Source organism: Orbicella franksi, chromosome 10 (genome assembly GCF_964199315.1).
Source record: "Orbicella franksi chromosome 10, jaOrbFran1.1, whole genome shotgun sequence".
In the NCBI taxonomy this organism is placed as follows: domain Eukaryota; kingdom Metazoa; phylum Cnidaria; class Anthozoa; order Scleractinia; family Merulinidae; genus Orbicella; species Orbicella franksi.
This window is the reverse complement of record NC_138154.1, coordinates 11954676-11975172: the sequence shown is the minus strand read 5'-3', so window position 1 is coordinate 11975172 and position 20497 is coordinate 11954676. Positions and strand designations below refer to the sequence as shown.

The window sequence follows — 20497 nt, the reverse complement described above, 5'->3', positions numbered from 1 at the left end:
TACTGTGTGTAGTAATATCATAATGCTGTAACTGCAACATTGTGACAGATAAACTGTATTACATCATTGAGAAACACCTATGATACATGTATTAACGAATTATTTAAAGTGTCTGTTAAATTAATCAGTTTTTCTTAGAGATAATTTACTCATCATGTCATGGTTTATTTAAATAATTGCTTTTTGGGCTTAAAAATGGTATTTATTGTGCTTGGTTTATGTTTGCTCTTAAATCAATTTTGTGATAACCTGCATTGGGCATGGCATAAATTAATATTTTGCTAACACGAAATGGAGAACTGGGTCTTAAGCAAAAGTTGCAGGATTAGTATTTTTGTAGAAAGAAAGGATTTGAGAAATTTGTGACATTCTACTGACAGCCTTGCCATTCGCAACGTCAAATAAGGTTGATTTGTTTCCTAGTGTTGTACAAATAGTGTTCTCTAATTTATAAATCATTTTAATCTGTTGTTTAAATGATTGCCTTATAAACCCATGTCCAGCTTTGGTGCATGCAGGATATTGATGTATTGTTTATCCATTTTGCTGTAAATTATCTTTAATTGATGTGTCAATCAAAACATATCTTTGATATGCTGGCTTTTTCTGACAAATGTACCTATGCCTCATAATCTTTGAGTGCGTTTGGTTGTGCAGTGCAGACAAAATACACGTACATAATATAACTTACTTATAGCTTACAATTCTTGGTAGAATTTAATCAGAGCAAAATTAATTAATGGAACCCAATAACAGCTCCTGTAGTCCACAATCTCAGTTGAGAAAAAGAACAAATCACATTGGAATTGAATAATAAAATTGTTATCAGAAGCCTATGCAAGTATTCATGATCAGCAACAAAATATCATATTTATTGTTCATGCCAGAGTGATTTTGCTTATACTTATACTTTGAGAGATGGTGCAAACCCTTTCAGCAAGAGGAGACTCCATACAGAAATGAAGATAGCTAACTATCTAACTATTTTGATTAGCAGTGTTACAAAACTCTACTCATATCACTTCCTCATATTCACTGTGTGGTTTAGGCATGAATTGAAAAGTGGATGTTTTGCATCCATGCTTCTTCATAGAAGCTAAAGCAGGTTTTCCGTTAATTTCAATAGTGAAAATCCATTAAATCCATCTGACTTTAAACTTGGTTCTCAACAATGTTGTTATAAATTTTGAAGCATTCAATAATATTTTCTTCTCAAGTGCTGGTTTAGTTTTCTTTTTGCTCTGGAAACCATTACTGGGATGGAAAACAAGTCCATCACAAATAACCTGTAAAATACTTATCACATCTCTCTCAAAGTCTGTTTCATTTTTGTTCTTTTCGGCTAAGCATATTGCCAGTTTTTTTTTTTCTTTGCTTGCTTGTTTGCTTATTTTTCTTGTTCTTTTTTTATTGACTAATTAAGTGCTTTTTTCTCCTTAGCCTCCTATATGTCAAAATTAATATCCTTTACTTAATCCGATTAGCTTTTTAGTGATTACTGAGTACATTAATCTAATTTGGTATCAAAAAATAATATTATTTTTCCACAGCCTTGATGATATCTTAAGCATCCTCTACAGAAAAGTTAAACAACAGGAATGAATCAATGGAAGAGTTAACAGACAAGATCTTTTGTGGGATGGCATCAGGCATCTAAGACGTAAAAAAAGTTTGGAGGGTGTGTTGAAAGTACAATTCTTTGGAGAGTCTGGGATAGACACTGGAGGGCTGCAGAAGGAGTTTTTATCTGGTAATTTAGACAGTGATATTAATTTCAGTAATCTGTTTTTGCCAAAATAATTATTAGAATGCAAGGAAATCTCAGGAATTTTTTTCACTGTGTGGGTGGCTGTAACTCAGTTATTTAATGGAGATAAATATATGTCCCTTTGTTGAGCTTTAATTGAGCTGGACAAAATAATTTATTTTCCTCCATAAATATCGAGAACATACATAGAAGTAAGATGTGTCTTGTAACTAAGTCTGTTTGATTAGCATACATTTGAAGACTTTTTTCTTTAAATATTATTTTCTACAGCATTTGTTGCAGCTGTCCAGACCAACTTATTTGAGGGCACAGAACACAGCGCTCTGTTACCTGGACCCCATGTTGAGGCTGTGGGTAATGGCTCTTTCAAAGCCATTGGACAAGCCATGGCAATGTCAGTTCTCCAGGAGGGTCCACCACCTGCCTTCTTAGCTAACTGGGTTTACAACTATCTGTGTACTCCAGAAATCACAGACATATCACTAGCAGATGATGATATTGCTAATCCAGATGTCAAGACTCTAGTGAAAAGGGTAATAATATTCCCTTGTACAATGGCTTGACATAAAGCTTTACATTTGTATATCTCAGCTCGTTTTGCTACTGATTTGCACAACATTCTCACTTTCTTATATGGATTACTTGTGTGCTGTATATTCATCGAAAATGTCTTGTATATCATCGTCATCATCATCATCCTCATTTTATTTCTGTGATTTAAACTTGACAGATTAGAGTAATACAAAACCCGCATATATGTAGCATGATGATTAACCAACACAAACTCAGCACGACTTTCCAAAGTTCATGCAAAGGTTGTTGGCAAAAACAAAGCAAAAACAAAGCAAAAATTGATGACAGTACTTTAAAATTCTCCCAAAACTCTCTCTACAGGATGTTTGTTTACATCAGAAAAAAGGCCATTTTATTCTTTATTTTAAAATGCTAACAAACTGCAGAGAGAGGTCATAGAAGTAAGTTATTTACATATGTACAGTGTAATAAGTCTTAGGTATTAAACCACCTCTGACAATGATATGTCACCAGGTTAAAGAAGTGAACTGTGATGAAGAACTACAAGTCATTTTCCAAGATGATGCAAATATGGATGTTTTAATGAATACTGGCTTTACATCCAAAATTTCTTTGGAGAAAAAGGACACTATTGTAAGGTACAAGCATTTACGGTATCCCAAGATGTATTTAACTGTTGCCTTTTTGCATGTAATTACATCATTTGAAATGCTACATCCATGTCCTTTGTCAGTTATTATGGACTACTTTGGCTAAAGGCAGCGATTCTCTGTAACTCCATTGAAATGTTGCAGCTTTTTTGTGGATTAAACAATTACTAATAAATAGAACATTTTCTCTGTGTATTTAAAAGATCAAGGAAAGACATGTAGTTAGTTGGGAGAATGTCAAACAGAAATGGAAACAGCTGACAGTGGTTCAGTTTTGCACAGTTCTCCCTAACCTCTACCTTTGTTTCTATAACTTCAGGAAAACACCCTGAAATCTGAAATGCGAAATAGATGTAAGTACTACTTATCTAACAGTTTTTAAAGAAACTACCTAGGGATCAGAAACTTTTCCGCATTTGTTCACTTCGAATTTAACAGTGATATTGCATGTCATGGTTGACTTTGCATATGTAACAGAGAGAATTTGTTTTTAGGGTTATAACACTTCAGAACACCATTATGCGAGTGAAAGCTGAGCTTGATGAGAGAGGGGCTGAAGCTTCACGGTTTTCTGAGATACATGGAAGTATATCCATCACTGATGCAAAAACTCTTTGTACCAGGAGAGGATTACAATGTAAGAGTTTCCTGGATGACACCTGCCTTGTTTTTTGTTATCTTTGTAAAGTTTTCCTTCCTCCCTTTTAATCACTTGTGCTGTTTGTGTCCCTCACTAAGTTTGGAAGATTTGCCATTCAAAGGGATGAGCATTTGAGTTTATTGATGTACCTAGACAGCTGTGTTCCACACAATCAGTCATGTATCCCCTGTCTTGTTATTGTTGTTCACCTTCATCCTTCGGCATATAATTTTTGTATTAAAGTCTTTACTATATAACTGAACAGTTTAATTGATTTCCCAAATGAATTCCCAAAGTTAATGGTCTGATTAAATTTTTTGGTTTGAATGCAGGTCACATCTACACACTTGATGAACGCATTAAATGCTGAATACTGGCAATCAGGGTCCACAAACAAAGTACAAGAAACAGCTATAATGGCTCATTTGAATCAATATGTTGAAGAAACAGAAGACAGTCATGAGTACCTTATTATCTCAAATCGGCCAGTTAATGCAAAAATTGCAATTGTCAAAATGAGTGTATATTCCTTAAAAGCGATTTTAATCTGAACAGCAATTCTTCCAAGAGTGGTGCTAGACAAATCTTCCAAATCTTCCAAATCTTTAGGACGCCAAAGTGAGTCAGGGTTTCCTATAAAAGTTCACTTTTGGAGAAAGTGATAAATGTTATCGATTTGTTTTTTTTTCTTTTAAGAAAATACCATATATGGGGACATGCTGCAGGACATGGTCATCATTCTCCAACAGCTAACAGCTAATACTCCCCCCAAAAAAGGCCAGGGATCTCATGGGTACCATTTGCAGATTGTTACCACTGAGGGTTCTGCTAGAGCTGTCCCGGTACCTTTTAGGGGCCTTTAAGTTTATGGATGTAAAAAATGAAAGTAACTGTAAACGTTTTTTGTTTTGCAAATAGCTTTTGTTTCTGAATTATTCCCTTTTAAACAGTAATGCCAGTGTTTTTTTTTTTAATTTGTGCCTCTTAGTAGGCAACACCCACTAAATGAGAGTCTGGTACCTTTGAGGTGAAATGAAGTTGCTGTTGTTGTTCTTGTTGTTTTAGGGGTGTTTTTAACATTTTCAACAACCACACCTGCAATATTTACAGGGGGGTAACTTCCCTCTCCCGGAGTTAGTATGTCTCATTTTGTGTTTCACTCATAATGTAGAGAGTGAAAAGAGACCTATCGTAAACCAGTACTGATAGATTTGTTGCTAATTGTTAGTATAAACTAGTACTGATAGCTTTTTATATTTTGTGTTATTGTACAGGGGACAATGAGTCTACCGACGGCCCTAAAGATATTTTCCAGTTTCTTACTGGGAAAAACCACGAGGCCAATTTTACCCTCAGAGAAGAACAGTTTTGGTATAACAGTAAAATTCATTCATTGCAGCACTGACCACCAAATTTGTTTCCCAACTGTTTCTACTTGTGCCCTTTGGGTACAGTTACCGGTGGCTCACATGACCACATACAGTGATTTTAAATTTAACATGGACACTGCAATAACACACGAAAAGACCTTTGGCAGAGTTAAGATGACCTTTTATTGGCTCCAAGTGTTGGCCAAAGGCATTTCCGACAGAATGTTCGAGTGTTAATTAGTAATATGGTTTCAATAAATTTGTTAAAATTCTGTAACTTGCAAGCAGCCTGTTGTTTCGATTACATGGATTTGTCATTGAAGATGGGTTGTTCAAAATTCTCAGTGTATCTCGGACATAGATGCAGAAATGAAACATAGTAAATGAACATGTAAATTTGTTTGCATTACACTAGGAAGTCGAAATGATACCCATATCCCATTGAAGAGGATGCCCCTCACCATTTTATGGTGAGAAATGATTGTGTTGTTCCAGATAATATCCATACTCCTCCCGCAGAGGTTTGTTGTTGGTTTGACCCCAGCCTTCAAAAAGAATTCCTGCTTCCAGAATGCTTGTGGGGTGGGATAAGCTATTTTTTTCCATGACGTATTGAAAATACTCGCAGAAAACTAGGTTGATTTCATCATCTTCATTATCGAATCCTTCAAACCTATTTTCCATTTCTGTGATCTTGTGTGGGGATACTGGAACCAAGCAGTCGCTGTGTCCAAAATCCTCAGGCAGGAGGTACATCATGCCGGGAACACCGGAAACAGTGGCATGCTTTGACTTCCTGATCCGGTGACTGTTCCAATATTCCTTTACCTTATCCAGATCAGTCTGGAGCAGATCAGCAAAACAAAACCAAATAGCCTCTTTATGCAAGTCACTGATCAGATCGAGAATATCCGATTCACGAAGGTCTTGAAAGATGTCCGTCCACCAACTTGAACGTTGTTTCCTGTAATGTGACCATTCACATTCAATACGTTGATTCCTAGTTCTCGATACATACTTGTGAGACTTCGATCCTGCATATTCATCCAATCCTTCAGCCCTCAAATAGCACTGTATTCCAGCAACCAGACCGTTTTCAGTGCCGGGGACAGTATAGACGCGTATCGGGCATCCGTGTGCTGCTCTGACATTCTTAATGAAATAGCTTACTACACACTTTGGATTTTTGTTCGATCGTTGGACCTCGAGTCAAATAATTCTTCGGCTAAAGCCGTCGACACAGCCGTGAATGGAAAAGCCAAACGGCTTTAGTTTATCGTACCGGTCCTTGTGCCAGCAGAAGTTGGATCCAGGTGACACATACATCCTGCGCTGAAGGCAACGGCTCCTTCTGTGTTCCACTCCCCTAGGATCGACCTCCCTTAATGATGACTCTACTAATCGCCGAGGAACATTAATCCGGTGTCTGAGACGCAAGACATGCCACATAGTCCTGTAGCCATTAAGGCTATCAGGACCAGTACATATCTCTTGTAAAATGAGATCCCTGACGCGTTCCTTGAGCTCCTCGTCTACTTTTTCACGTCTCTTAAGTCCGTAGTCTTTCAGCCTTCGCTTAAGAGTTCGCTGATTCATTGTAATATTATGTTGCTTCTCCAACATCAGAGTAATATGCTTATACGTAAGACCTCTGTAAAAGTAATACGTAATAACATCTCTTTCTGACCCACGAGGTAAATCGCCGTGTTGAGTTGTTTCAGCCGATTCGTCTTAGCTGGAGCTGCTCGAGTTTCCACTGGACGCCATATTTATTAAACTCTGTCTTCGAAAAAGGGCGCGAATCTTAGAGCTTACTACTAGGTCCCAGGCCTTGTCGTTGAAATGCGTGCGCATAGTTTATTTGCCTTTCATTTGTGGCGTGCGGTTAACTTTTGTTTGCAGTGTTGATTTTGCTTTCATTTGCAGTGTGCGTTCAGTTTTTTTGCTGTGAGATTTTTTTTTATTTACTTTATTTGGGGATTGATTTTGCTTTCATTTGCAGTCTGCAATCCACTTTTCTTAGCAGCGTGCGTTTTGCTTTCATTTGCAGTGTGCGTTTAATTTTTTGGCGGTGTGCATGCGTTAATTATAGGAGTGCATTCGATCTTTCATTGGCAGTGCTGATTTGACTTCATTCGTAGTATCTTTGATTTAGTTTGCAGTGATATTTTTTGTTATTTTGTGTTTTTCTGGTTTGTAAAGTTGTCCCTAATGCGCCGCTGTACATTTAAGCTTATTTTACCAAACAACGAAACTGACAGAGATCATTTTTAAAGGCCATTTATGTGTTCAAGTTCAGCCTTAGACGCGCAACTCATCAAACATTTAAAAGGAAGTGGAAAAGAAAACATACCCCACAAACCGGCTATTGAATAACTGACATCTCAAGCAGCTCAAAGCCAGGGGTGTTTTGTTCGCTTTCTTCGCCACTCTCGCTTTAAGAAATGTCTGGTTCCATTTTGTTCTTTTCTCTCGTCGAAAAGGCCGTGAAGGACAGAAAGCTCAACCACCAAAAGCTTCAACCATGTGCAGTTTGTTTTCAATTCTTCGGTAAACTGATCCAAATTTAGCTTAACGAATTCTTGAGTAACGCCTTTACCGACTGCCATTTCCGTTTGTTGTCAGCTTGATGTTTAGGTTAACTGAGCACTTTAAAATTGTTTGTTTGCCCGAGGAACTATTACCTCGCCGCTATTCAAGAAAAATTTTGATATGTCGCCTTGTCAGATTGTTGAATACACATTTTCGCGCGGTTTATCACGGTTTATCTCAAAAGTCTGAAAGTTATCAGAGAAATGGTAACCGTGTAGCATGTAACTATCCAGTTATGGAAGCTAGAGTCGCACTCAGCTATCGCCTCGTGTGACTCTTACGCTTCTTTCGTGCTTAGCAACCTCCCGCGTGCATCCATAACTCGATAGCTGCACGCTGCACGCTGCACGCTGCACGCTTACCATTTCTTATGTGTAGGCGTAATTACGTAAACAAGATCGTCTGTTATAAAAGACAAACACTAAGAGAATTTACAAAATATGGGTACCAAAAAGCAAGAAATTTGTAATATTAGTGCACAACGATAGTTGATGAGCAATGATGGGTAATCGATGAGTAATCAATAGGTCATCAATAAGTAATCAATAATAGTAACCCATATCCTTTTAACTTCTGGCCTATATATCCTGTATCCATTGACCACTATACACAACAACATTGAACATTTTTTTTAACATTTTTTAACATGAAGTCAATGCGGGGAATAGCCATGTTTGAAGTTGGCCGGAAATAAAAGACGGGGTAGAGGGGCTAGTTTTGTACCTTAGTTATTACCTTTAACAGGGGTGAGAGGGGTAAGAAATAATAAATCAGATCGAGGTTGACGAATGAATGAATAACGTGTTTTGTTTTATTCCCTTAAGCTTTCGGAGCCAAACTAGAATTTAAGGATATCGTTAGCCTACCAGTATTTAAAACGTTGTTCAATATACTGTACAGGCATTGCAAACTCACTAAAGCCTCACTTTTCCGAGAGGAAAATGTGTAAAAAACAAAAAACAAAAAACAAAAAACAAAAAACAGAAGTCAAGGGTGAGTTGGGATGATGTAAAAGCAATTTACCATTAGATTTTAAAACACTGATTGATATACTTACAGATAGTACAAGCGCCCCAAACCGGAGAAAACATTTTCTGGTAAATTCTGAATATTATTTCCTTGTAGGTATCTGCGATAGACCAAAACAAAAGTTTGTACCAAAAAAATACGTAGCATCAATATCGAGTTTAAGAGTGCACAGTGTAAAATAGTATTTTAACGGCTAAATAATAAAGCCAACTTTTATTTAATTATTTCTTAAGGTACACATCATTACTTAAACAGTTCCAACCGTCTTGTCCTCTGGAGCAAGAGCAAGGTAAGTACCTTGTACCTTGATCTTCTCTTGGTTCAGGACTAATTTCTGGATGGAAAATAGTTTTCATGTCTTTAGATGGGGTGGAGTGGTATTTGCTTGTTTATCGCTATGCTGGAAGGTTTTGTTTAGATCAGCATAACACTGAGAACATGACATCGATATGCGAAGTTTCACTAAAACCTGAGGCCAATTCACAATTTATGGGAAGCCAGACTTTGAAGTGAGTCCATCATAATGATTGAAAGAAAGCTTTTCCTGTCATTGAATCAAAAAATAAATAAATAAATAAATAACACACAACAACAGCGTGGTAATTCTAAAAAAAAAATCTTGGAATAAAACGCGCAATAAACGCCGTACCTCTATTGAATAAACTCAGACCGCTCTTTTTTTTGCCTGTCTTCGATTTTATGATCTACCGCACCCAAATTAGCAATCAGCAAATCAGAAACCGTGCCTACTCTCCTGACACGGTGTAATATCAAGTCACTGACCAGTTATGGCTGCGTTATCATGGTCACTTGGCCGAATTTGGGAAGAGTAAATACCGAATCATGCCCTGTTTGTTAAGCTTCTTCAGCATAGCAGGCTTGTTAGGTTTCGATCGCCAATCGACCAAACTGACCTGATATGCTACCAAAGCGTACCTGAAAGTACCATGAGTATTTACAAATAATAGTGACGAAAACTGGCAGACAGTTGTTGACCTTAGACGGCCTAAAACAAGCAGCTCATGCCGACAATTTTTGCTACTTCAGCCCTCTTCTGTTGCATCAGAGCGAGGTTTTTTCCTTTCATTATTAGAAAACTGATTTGGCAATAACCACATTTCATATTTTCTATGACAAATAATCTCTACGTGACTTCGTAGAAGAAAAATCAAATGAGGATTTCATCGACCATCCTCCAAACGCCACCTTCCTGACCAAATGTGGAGAAAAAGAGGGGATGGGTGGGGTGGGGTGGGCATTTCCTTGTTTATCCTGATTCAACTGAATGTTTACTTAGATCAGGTTAACATTGAGGAAAATAGCATTGAAATGTGAAGCCTTGCTCTAACCGAAGAAAACGTTTTCTGTCAAATTCCAGATATTGTTTCTTGATAAGTATCTGCTATAGATAAAGAAACGAGTAAAATATATATATCTAGCAATAGTGGTGAGATTATGGATACACTTTTTAATATGTTAATAAAGTTTACTTTTATTAGAATTGATCCTATACACAATACGTCTAACCAAATACAATGGAACGCCCCTGAACGGACACTCTCGTAAGCCGACAGGTCAACTTACGACCGCCTTCACAAAACCCGTGTGAACTGCCGTACAAACTCAGTGCTTACTCTTTCTTGTAAGCAACCGCGGACACTTTGAGGCCTTGTAATTTCGATTTCACGTTTGTTTTTAAGCTCTCGAAAGGAGTTGGGCCTGACTTTGAAAGATACTCGTATTCGTAAGCTATGGTCCTCCATTTTGTTGCATTGAGACTGTCAAAGTTACTGCTGGCTACAATATGATTATGAAAATGGAGAATTATATTTCAAGTTGAACGATGTAATTGGAATTTAGCACTTAATATTTAAAATATTAACCGATATACTTACAGGTATAAAATAAATAAATAAATAAATAAATGAATAGATAAATGAATAAGTAAATAAATAAATAAATAAATAAATAACTATTAGTCCGTCTACAGGCGTTTCGTTTTTGGCTACTAGTTACTTTTCTTCTGCGCTCCAGGGGGCCGCGAAATATGCACAAAACAATTTTGTCTTTCCCAGGACCATCTCCATGCGTTCGAGCTTTTTCAAATCCCCTGCGGTTAGCACTTTTTCTTGGGATATAGACGAAGTCACGACAAAATAGATATCTTTTGGACAGAATAGCAATTAATGTGAGGCCAGACTTTGAACTAGACAATGAACATGAGTAACCAACGAACTAATATGTTCACTTTTAAGCTTAATTTTGTTCCTAGGCAGCAGGGCGGGGTTAGCAATTTCAAGCTCGAGGACATAGTTTCTCACTTTACGGACGACGCTATGCCAGCAAATAACAATTTTTTCTGCTCTCTCCTGCGGTAAATTGGCTTACACTGTAAGTGGGTTTGTTTTTGCCACTGTGTCCTTTAATCGGCTGACGTGCCGTCTACAAACCATTCCTAAAAAATCTTCGCAACGACTGACTTACATACTAGACACAGAAGCATGCGTTAAAGAAGAGATACATATCTTACAAATTAACATTTATTGCTTTTAGTTCACCTCTAACCAACCAACGATCAAAGAGGTAAACTCGACTGAAATTGACTTAGTTTTTATAATTTAAAAATGTAGGTCGTGAGAAGCACAAGATTACGCCCAGTTACAGCGCACAACCAAAAAAACTCACAACCTTAAAACATTCCTTTGAATTTACTTATAGTAAATAGAGATAAACTTGTGTAGATTAATCGTCGATGGAAGTATGAAAAGGGAAAAGGTGAGGGATTGCCGCTATTTTACACACGAAAATTGATCAACACGACAAATTTCACCCCTCTTTTCTCCCCGTTTAATACCTTACATAGTTACATACTTTATTTATTTCAACACGGTAAAATCTTCAGTGAATTATTATTATAGTATAAAAAAAGGAGTTCAATTATAAGAACATTGTTTTACAAGATTGCCGTGTGGGAGCCTGATTGACAGTTGTTATAAAGTTGGTCAATTTCCGTTTTGAAGCGTCGGAGAGAGTCTGATTTCCGTAAATAAGCGGGCCGTATTCCATAATAGCGCTCCCGCTTTAGCCAAAGCCACGCTTCCAGTAGTCTGTGCGCGGCTTGGGCTAGTCTAATTTGAGCTCAGAATTTCTTAGATTATACGGTGTACTGCGGATGCTAAGTAAGTTTGCAGGAACGCCGGAGTAAGCCCCCCACCTCCACCCCCGACCCCACTCACCCAATTGTTCAGTTTAAACATCTACATTGCCTTAATCTTTTTTTTTTCCGCGTGTGGAAAGATTTTTCAAGCGGAGTCCATTTAACAAAACAAACTTGCACTTGTGGCTTCAATCAATGCAGTAAGTGTACTATGTAGAGATCGAAATCCAGATTGGCAGTGAGTTAGTAAGTTGTTAACAGTAAAATATTCGTAAAGCTGGTCGTATATAATTTATTTCCAAAAATTCTGTGACTGTCGGAATGAGAGGAATTGGCCGCAAGTTGTTTGGGTCGTCCCTTTTTCCCTTCTTGAAAATAGGGGTCACCCTTGTTAATTTCCACTTAGTTGGAAACAAACCAGTGCTAATCGACTTTATAATTATTTGTGTGAGCGATGGTGCGACTATGTTGGCAGCCATTTTCAAAGACTTATTTGGATTGTTATCTAGGCCCATAGCTTTCCTTTCACTAAGTTTTACTAACAGCTTGCGAACTACGTTCACTGTCGTAGCTTTCATAGAAAAGGTAGTTTCAGTTGGCTCGATATAGGACTCAGGTTCTATGTTAAACGACAGTATTTGTGAGGCTAGTCTCTCACCAATGCTAGAGAAATACAGATTTAAGACTTCGGCCATCGCAGGAGATTCAGTTATAGGTTGTTCTCTAATTTCATTTTCCGAAATATTCTTTACCTTGTTTGGATGTCGTGAGAACAAATTGTTAAGTAAATGCCACTTTTTCTAGGTTTTGATTTACTGCAAGAAGATGATAAAGATTTGCAGCAAAATATTTCCGCTTGGCCTTTTTAATTTCGTTATTTGTATGGTTACGGGCACATCTGTATTGATAGCATGCCATGGTCAGGGATAGGAAATTCCGGACCGCGTTAAAAACCAATCAGATTGCGAGATTCGTTACCGTGGGCCTCTTGGGAAAAAAAAAAATAGATATATGATATTCGTCGGCGGGAGGTCCCTATCGAAAGGTGGACCGTCCAAAGCCAGCAAATAACTTTTTTCATGTTGTTCTGTTGTCAATGAAATTGAACTGCCAAAATTAATAGCAAAAGATTTTTGAAATGGCGAAAAAACGCAGAACAGGAAAAAAGATCTCTAGATATTCCAAATTTAACTGGTTAAGATTTTAAAATCGCAAAAAGTTCAAGGAGTAAAAGAAAGCCAGTCAAAGGTAGGCTTGTTAACAATTATGCTTTTGTTTTCCTGCATAATGTTTGCTTCCAAATAGTAAAATTCGCTTTCCCTCTGGGTGCTTTCATTCAGTCTAAATCCATGTCTTTACTATTGCTGTCAGTATCATTCTAAGACGTGAAGGTCATCACGATCTGGTTGGATCGTCACTCTGTTTACATTCCGCGTTGCAGACCTTCGGAACAAGGTCAGTACACATGCATACATGTTAAAGTTTCTTGTGTTGAACTACAGATTGCATACGCATATGTATTTCCATGAAAACGACGTGTCACTTTTTAATCTGCACACGATGATAGAACGAGGCATGCCTAGTGCAGGTTCGTTTTGTGTGCGCCAGCTATACATTCATTAGCATAATTCTCTCTCGGCTTGGTTTTACACTATACAGTAGTGTTACACGTATTTTTATTTATTTATTTATTTATTATTATTATTATTATTCCATTTTATTTTTTCCTTTGTATGCGTTAGTAATTTCGTTTGTTTACATGAGTATTTTACCTAAAACATACATTACTGGTCTGCACTGGTTTGTAGAACGAGATATACATTGCACGCGTTCGTAGTGTTGTTTGTGTCTATGAGGGTATCGCTTAAAATGTATGACTTGCCTAAAAGTATACTTAAGACTGCTTTCGTTCATAGAACAAGACATACATTGCAGCATTTTATTTCTCATTTCTTTTGTTTTGGTTCAATAATGCGCGGTTTTATTTTGTTTGCACACGTGTTTCGCTTAAAACGTATCATTAGTAAAGTCGACTTCTTGAACAGCAAATTTCGTCGAGTTGTTTCGGGTTATGACGACTCGACGTCCCTCCCTTATTTCAAGCAGCAGAAGTGCACATAAGATGATTCTTCTGCTGAGCATATTCAGGCTTCTTGCCGTGTAAGGTATGTTATCTTCCGGTAAGGATTGCTTCGCAATTTTCAGGACATGATTTCTGCGAAGACGGCTCGACTATACATAGACACGACTCCACTCACTTAGAATGTATTCGACATTACTGAAAGTGATTTCGAAAACTTTAAATGTCTTAAGCTTTCAGTCACGTACAGTAACGAAAAATGAAAATGCAAAACCGTCTTTTGTCCACGTGGAAAATTTTGAAAACACCCTCTATTACCAAGTTCAGTCCACTTGCGTCAGATAATATCTCTAAACACGATAAAATAAAGACATTTTTTCCCCTCGAATTCTACGTCAAACTTTGACTAATGCATTTTTCCGGCCTTAAAGATAAATCCAATCTGACTAGAGTTAACTCGTACTAAGATGCAGTTTTTCGTTTATGTCCAAAAATAACAACAGCACTAAACACACTGTAAGAACTTTGGCAAAATTTTTAAACTCCGTGCATGCGTGTGGGCTCGTGTTCCCACAGAATTTCTCGTTCTTGTACACTTCCACTCGTGTTGCTACAACCCGATAGGAACACTGAGACAGTCTTTCATTTTCTAGATAAAATAAACATAAAACCCTTGGGTTTACCCATCAGAGCAATTGTCCAACCTTTCGAGAGGAAAATTCGGAAAACGCTAAACTATATTACAACTGGAACGATGTAATTATAATTAAGCAGTTACTATTTAGAACGTTAATCGATATACTTACAGGACGTCCAAGTTCACCAAACCAGAGAAAACATTCTCTGTCAAATTCCGAATATTATTTCCCGATAAGTCTCTGCAATAGACAAAGAAACAAGTAAACCATGTCTAGCATTAATCGTGAGATTAAAAAGACATATTGTAGTATGATAATAAAGGTAAAAGCAAGTCTGCATACGAGCCAAGTGCCCCACCAGGCAGGAGCTTATCCCGGTTTCTGTCGCATGAAGCGACTAGTAGTATTTCTACTCCCCCCCCCCCCTCCCCCCTTGGATGGGACATCAGTCCATCGCAGAGTACCCCCAGCATTAAATTCGGCGATACGCATTTATACCGTGCCTGGGTGAGCGAGGCACTGTGAGAGTAACGTGTCTTGCACAATAACACAACACAATGTCCTCGGGCAGTGCTCGAACCCCGACCGTTCTATCCGGTGACGAGCGTAGTAAACATGAGGCCACCGCGCCTCCCAGTATGATAATAAAGTTAAATTTTATTAGAATCGATCGTACACCATGCGTCGAACTTGCGACCGCCTTCACAAAACCCGCGTTTGAACTCCCATACAACCTCTGCATTTACTCATTCCCGTTAGCACACATTTCCGTAAGCGGCCGTAGATAATTTAAGGTCTCACTATTTAGAGTTTTCTTTTGTTTTTAAGCTCCTGTAAGCCGACACCCGAAAGGAATTGGCCCTGACTATGAAAGATACTCATAGCCATTTGTAAACTGCATCACTGCATTTTGTTGCACTGAGAGTGTTAAGAGGGTATGGATGAGGGGTGGTGGTGCAAATGTCAGTTTTCAGTTAAAATGTTATTCATTTATTAGTTGTCAGTTAAATTTTGGGCCATTTGTCATTTTTCAGTTAAGTGGATGTTAATGACTAACTAAATACCTTGCATGGCTTAAACTTCTGCTTTTTTCACCCTTTTAAAAACAAGACAGTGGGACCCCTATCAAACGGCCACCTCGAGAACAAAGGAAGAAAGTAAGTGTAGAGAAGTGGCCGTTATGGGGAGTTAGGGGTGTAATATGACACCCGTTTTATCGGGATGCAAAATTTCTTTTGAAAAAAGAGAAATGCTTACATTAACATAAAAATACGTAACACATTTTAAAAATATGTCAATAAAACAGAAACAGCAAGAGATCAAAGAAAAGCGGTACGGTGCAAGATTTGTGAGCATTTACAATTAGAAAAATGGATTTTGTGTACACTGTTTGTCATTCGCCGATGCTCTTGATTAATTTCGATTTTCCCTGACTCCTGAAGGGCGTGGCCTTCAATTAAGGAATATGTAACAGATAGTATGAGGGTGAAACTGGAAATGATTAATAGTAACAGACTTAAAAGAAAATTATCTTAATAGAGAACTGATAGTTTCGATCTAAAAACAGTCTAAACAACTTTAACATCAAGCAGTTACAATTACATTTACAGTAGGTTACAGTAATAATATTTCCATCGAAAACAATACACATTTTCAATAAATTTCAAACGAATAACGATGTCTAAAGCTTTTTCTCATGTAGTTTTTAATAAATCTGACTACAAATGTCAGTTGTCAGTTGATTTTTTCAGCTATTTGTGAGTTGTCAGTTATTATTATTATTATTATAAATTTAAATTAAATTAAATTTTGTCCACAAATGATAATAGACAAATTTAAAAGAGTTGTAAAGAATGAGTGTAATTTGCAATTATTATTACCGAAAACGTAAGGAACAACAGAATTTCTGAATTTTTTACCAGATACATGTAAGATTCAAGTTTGTATGGAAAAGTGCTCAACAAAGTTTGTTATTATTGTAAAAAAAAATTATTATTATTATAACTATTATTATTACTATTATTACTTTTTTTGCGTCCCCAAAGGGTTTCGAGTTACGAGATTTTCCACTGTATCTATTCCGCCATTGTTCGGTCTTGACGCAAATCTTGAGCAATCCTCCTCCGTCAAAGTTACCATCCCGCTGGTCCAACAGATCGTGGCTCAATCCCATCAGATGCCGGATGATTCTTTGGTCAAGCCACTACAACAGGCAATGAGGAGTGAGACAACAACGGTACTCCAAGACAGGGCAGAGCATATCAGAGGGGTAGCCCCACAGAAAGTCCAACGGGCACTTGACCTTGCTGCGGAAAAAGGGTCATCTGTTTGGCTGACGGTACTCCCCCTTCGTGAAATGGGTTTCAATCTAAATAAGAGAGAGTTCCGCGATGCAATCAAACTGCGCTACGATTGGCCGGTTGATGATATCCCCTCCACCTGTGTATGCGGTGATGCTTTTACAGTGGACCACGCAATGATATGCAAGAGAGGTGGGTTCGTTACCCAACGTCACAATGAGCTGAGGGACTTAGAAGCCGAACTCCTGAATATGGTTTGTACCGATGTTGAAATTGAGCCTGTCCTGCAAGACATCTCGGGTGAACAGCCGGGAAGAGGTTCTAATCGAGCTCCAGATGCGAGATTAGATATTCATGCGCGCGGGTTCTGGGAGAACCAACGATCAGCATTCTTTGACGTGAGGGTTTGTCACCCTAATGCCGATTCGTATAGGGACCTAGAGCTCCAACAGATATACCGCAATCATGAGAACGAGAAGAAGAGCCTTTACGCGAGGAGGGTCTTGGATATCGAACAAGGAACTTTTACACCCCTTATGTTCACGTCAACAGGCGGCATGGGAAACGAGTGCTTGCAATACCATTCCAGACTGGCGCAGCTGATCTCCATCAAGAAAGGAGAACATTATGCTAAAACAATCTCCTGGATAAGAGCAAGGACATCCTTCGCTTTACTAAGATCCGCACTAATCTGCCTAAGAGGTTCAAGAGCTAGAAGGAAAGCCTTTTGTGACTTTAAGAACATTGATATTGACGTTGAAACCCAGGAGGGAGCCATTATGTAAACATTGTTGAAATAGGTCTTACTAGTTTATTTCTTTTATTTACTTTTGCCTTGTAATATACCGATATTGACGTTGAAACCCAGGAGGGAGCCATTATGTAAACACTGTTGAAATAGGTTTTAATAGTTTATTTTACTTTTACTTACTTTTACCTTGTATATACCAATTTGTATGGAATATGTTAATTAATGTTATGATGATGATAGTAGTTTTTATTATCATCATTATTATTTCATTTTATTTTTTACTTTGTATGCGTTTGTACTTTCGCTTGTTTACATGAGTATTTTACCTAAAACATACATTATTTGTCTGCACTGGTTTGTAGAACGAGATATACATTGCACGCGTTCGTAGTGTTATTTGTGTCTACGAGGGTATCGCTTAAAATGTATCACATGCCTAAAAGTATATTTAAGACTGCTTTCGTTCATAGAACAAGACATACATTGCATCATTTTATTTTTCATTTCTTTTGTTTTGGTTCAGTTGTGCGCGGTTTTATTTTGTTTGCACACGTGTTTCGCTTAAAACGTATCATTAGTAAAGTCGACTTCTTGAACAGCAAATTTCGTCGAGTTGTTTCGGGTTATGACGACTCGACGTCCTTCCCTTCTTTCAAGCAGCAGAAGTGCACATAAGATTATTCTTCAGGTGAGCATGTTCAGACTTCTTGCCGTGTAAGGTATGTTATCTTCCGGTAAGGATAACTTCTCATTTTTCAGGACATGATTTCTGCGAAGACGGCTCGACTATAAATAGACACGACTCCACTCATTTAGAATGTATTTGACATTACTGAAAGTGATTTCGAAAACTGTAAATGTCTTAAGCTTTCAGTCACGTACAGTAACGAAAAATGAAAATGCAAAACCGTCTTTCGTCCATGTGGAAAATTTTGAAAACACCCTCTATTACCAAGTTCAGTCCACTTGCGTCAGATAATATCTCTGAACACGATAAAATGAGGACATTTGTTTCCATCGAATTCTACGTCAAACTTTGACTAATGCATTTCTCTGGCCTTAAAGATAAATCCAATCTGACTAGAGTTAACTCGTACTAAGATGCAGTTTTTCGTTTATGTCCGAAAATAACAACAGCACTAAACACACTGTAAGAACTTTGGCAAAATTTTTAAGCTCCGTGCATGCGTATCGGCTCGTGTTCCCAAAGAATTTCTCGTTCTTGTACACTTCCACTCGTGTTGCTACAACCCGATAGGAACACTAAAACAGCCTTTCATTTTGTACATAAAATAATCATAAAACCCTTGGGTTTACCTATCATAGCAATTGTCCAACCTTTCGAGAGGAAAATTCGGAAAATGCCGAACTATATTACAACTTGAACGATGTAATTAGAATTAAGCAGTTGCTATTTTAAACGTCAATCGATATAATTACAGGAGTCTTAAGTTCACTAAACCGGAGAAAACATTCACTGTCAAATTCCGAATATTATTTTTTTCTCAAGTATCTGAGCGGACCGGATTCCTAAATCCTCGAATTTTTGATTGGCTAATCATACGCACGTGACCGGTCCAGCTTTTTACAATACGGCCCACGGGCCGGATTTTTTCGTCGCAGCCTAAATTTCGCTCCTAAAAGTTGGCGGTAGTTGTCAATCTTTTGCCTTTTTTACACGTCCATCGACGATTAATCAACGAAAGTTTATCTCTGTTCACTTTAAAATGGCAAGGAAAGTCACTGAAAGTAAATTGAATTGAGTGTTTTGAAGTTGTGAAAGTGTGCTGGGTTGTTTGTAGCTTGGCGCTGTAATGGTGCGTAATCCTGTGTTTTTCTCGCCATAAAATTTGAGTCAATTTCAGTCGAGTTTACCTCGCTGATCGTTGCTGTATTTAGGAGAATTTCTGTCGAATACACTTAAAGAATTTCCTCGCTTTCTGCTATTCAATTTACGGTAGAAAAGTCTGATTTCAAGTGATTTTAAAAGCAACGACTGACAGAAATTGTTTTTGTAGTAAAACTTCAAACTTCGCACGAAATTTCACACCGCAAAAACAATTCTGGAGAACTTAACTGGTGAAATAAATGCAACTAACATAGAGTAGTTCAAAAAAAATCTGTTCTTTAATACATCTTTCTTTGTGTACTATGTGAGTTACTCGCTCGTTGCCGAGATTTTTTACAAATCGTTAGTAGACGGCGTGGAAGCCGATTCAGTGACAAGAGTTGCGTAAACAAACCCATTTGTAATCTGTAAAACCAATTTACCGCAGGAAAAAAAATTAAACATGTTATTTGCCAGCTTAGGGTCGGTCCGTATGGTGAAAAACTGTGACCTCGGACTTGAAAATGCTGCCCTCGGCCTGCGGCCTCGGGCAGCATTTTCAAGACCACGGTCACAGTTTTTCACCATACGGACCTCCCAGCCGGCAAATAACATATATTTATTTCCCGATAGGTCTCTGCAATAGACAAAGAAACAAGTAAAACATGTCTCGCATTAATTGTGAGATTAAAAAGACGCATTGTAGTATGATAATGAAGGTAAAGGCAAGTCTGCATACGAGCCAAGTGGCTCACCAGGCCAGAGCTTATCCCGGTTTCTGTCGCATGAAGCGACTAGCAGTATTTCTACTCTCCCCCTGGATGGGACGCTAATCCATCGCAGGGTTACCCCCAGCATTAAGTTCGCCGGTACCCATTTATACCGTGTCTGGGTGAGCGAGGCACTGTGGGAGTAAAGTGTCTTGCCCAATAACACAACACAATGTCCCCGGCTAGTGTTCGAACCCCGACAGCTCGATCCGGTGACGAGCACACTAAACATGAGGCCACCGCGCCTCCCAGTATGATAATAAAGTTAAATTTATTAGAGTCGATCGTACACCATGCGTCGAACTTGCGACCGCCTTCACAAAACCCGCGTTTGAACTCCCATACAACCTCTGCATTTACTCATTCCCGTTAGCACACATTTCCGTAAGC

At 38.0% G+C, this 20497-nt stretch overlaps 1 protein-coding gene and 2 pseudogenes across 2 annotated transcripts in view; 1 reads left to right on the top strand and 2 right to left on the bottom strand.

Moving 5' to 3' along the window:
- The window catches only part of LOC145500477 (uncharacterized), a 227602-nt gene that overhangs the window by 139876 nt on the left and 67229 nt on the right, over positions 1-20497 (bottom strand). The window lies entirely within an intron of this gene.
- LOC145500500 (uncharacterized) lies at positions 1635-4280 on the top strand (annotated as a pseudogene). Its single transcript, XR_014051077.1, has 5 exons — positions 1635-1750; positions 2039-2301; positions 2816-2940; positions 3447-3589; positions 3925-4280. The product of XR_014051077.1 is annotated as an uncharacterized LOC145500500 (transcript).
- On the bottom strand, positions 4997-6970 carry LOC145500480 (uncharacterized; annotated as a pseudogene).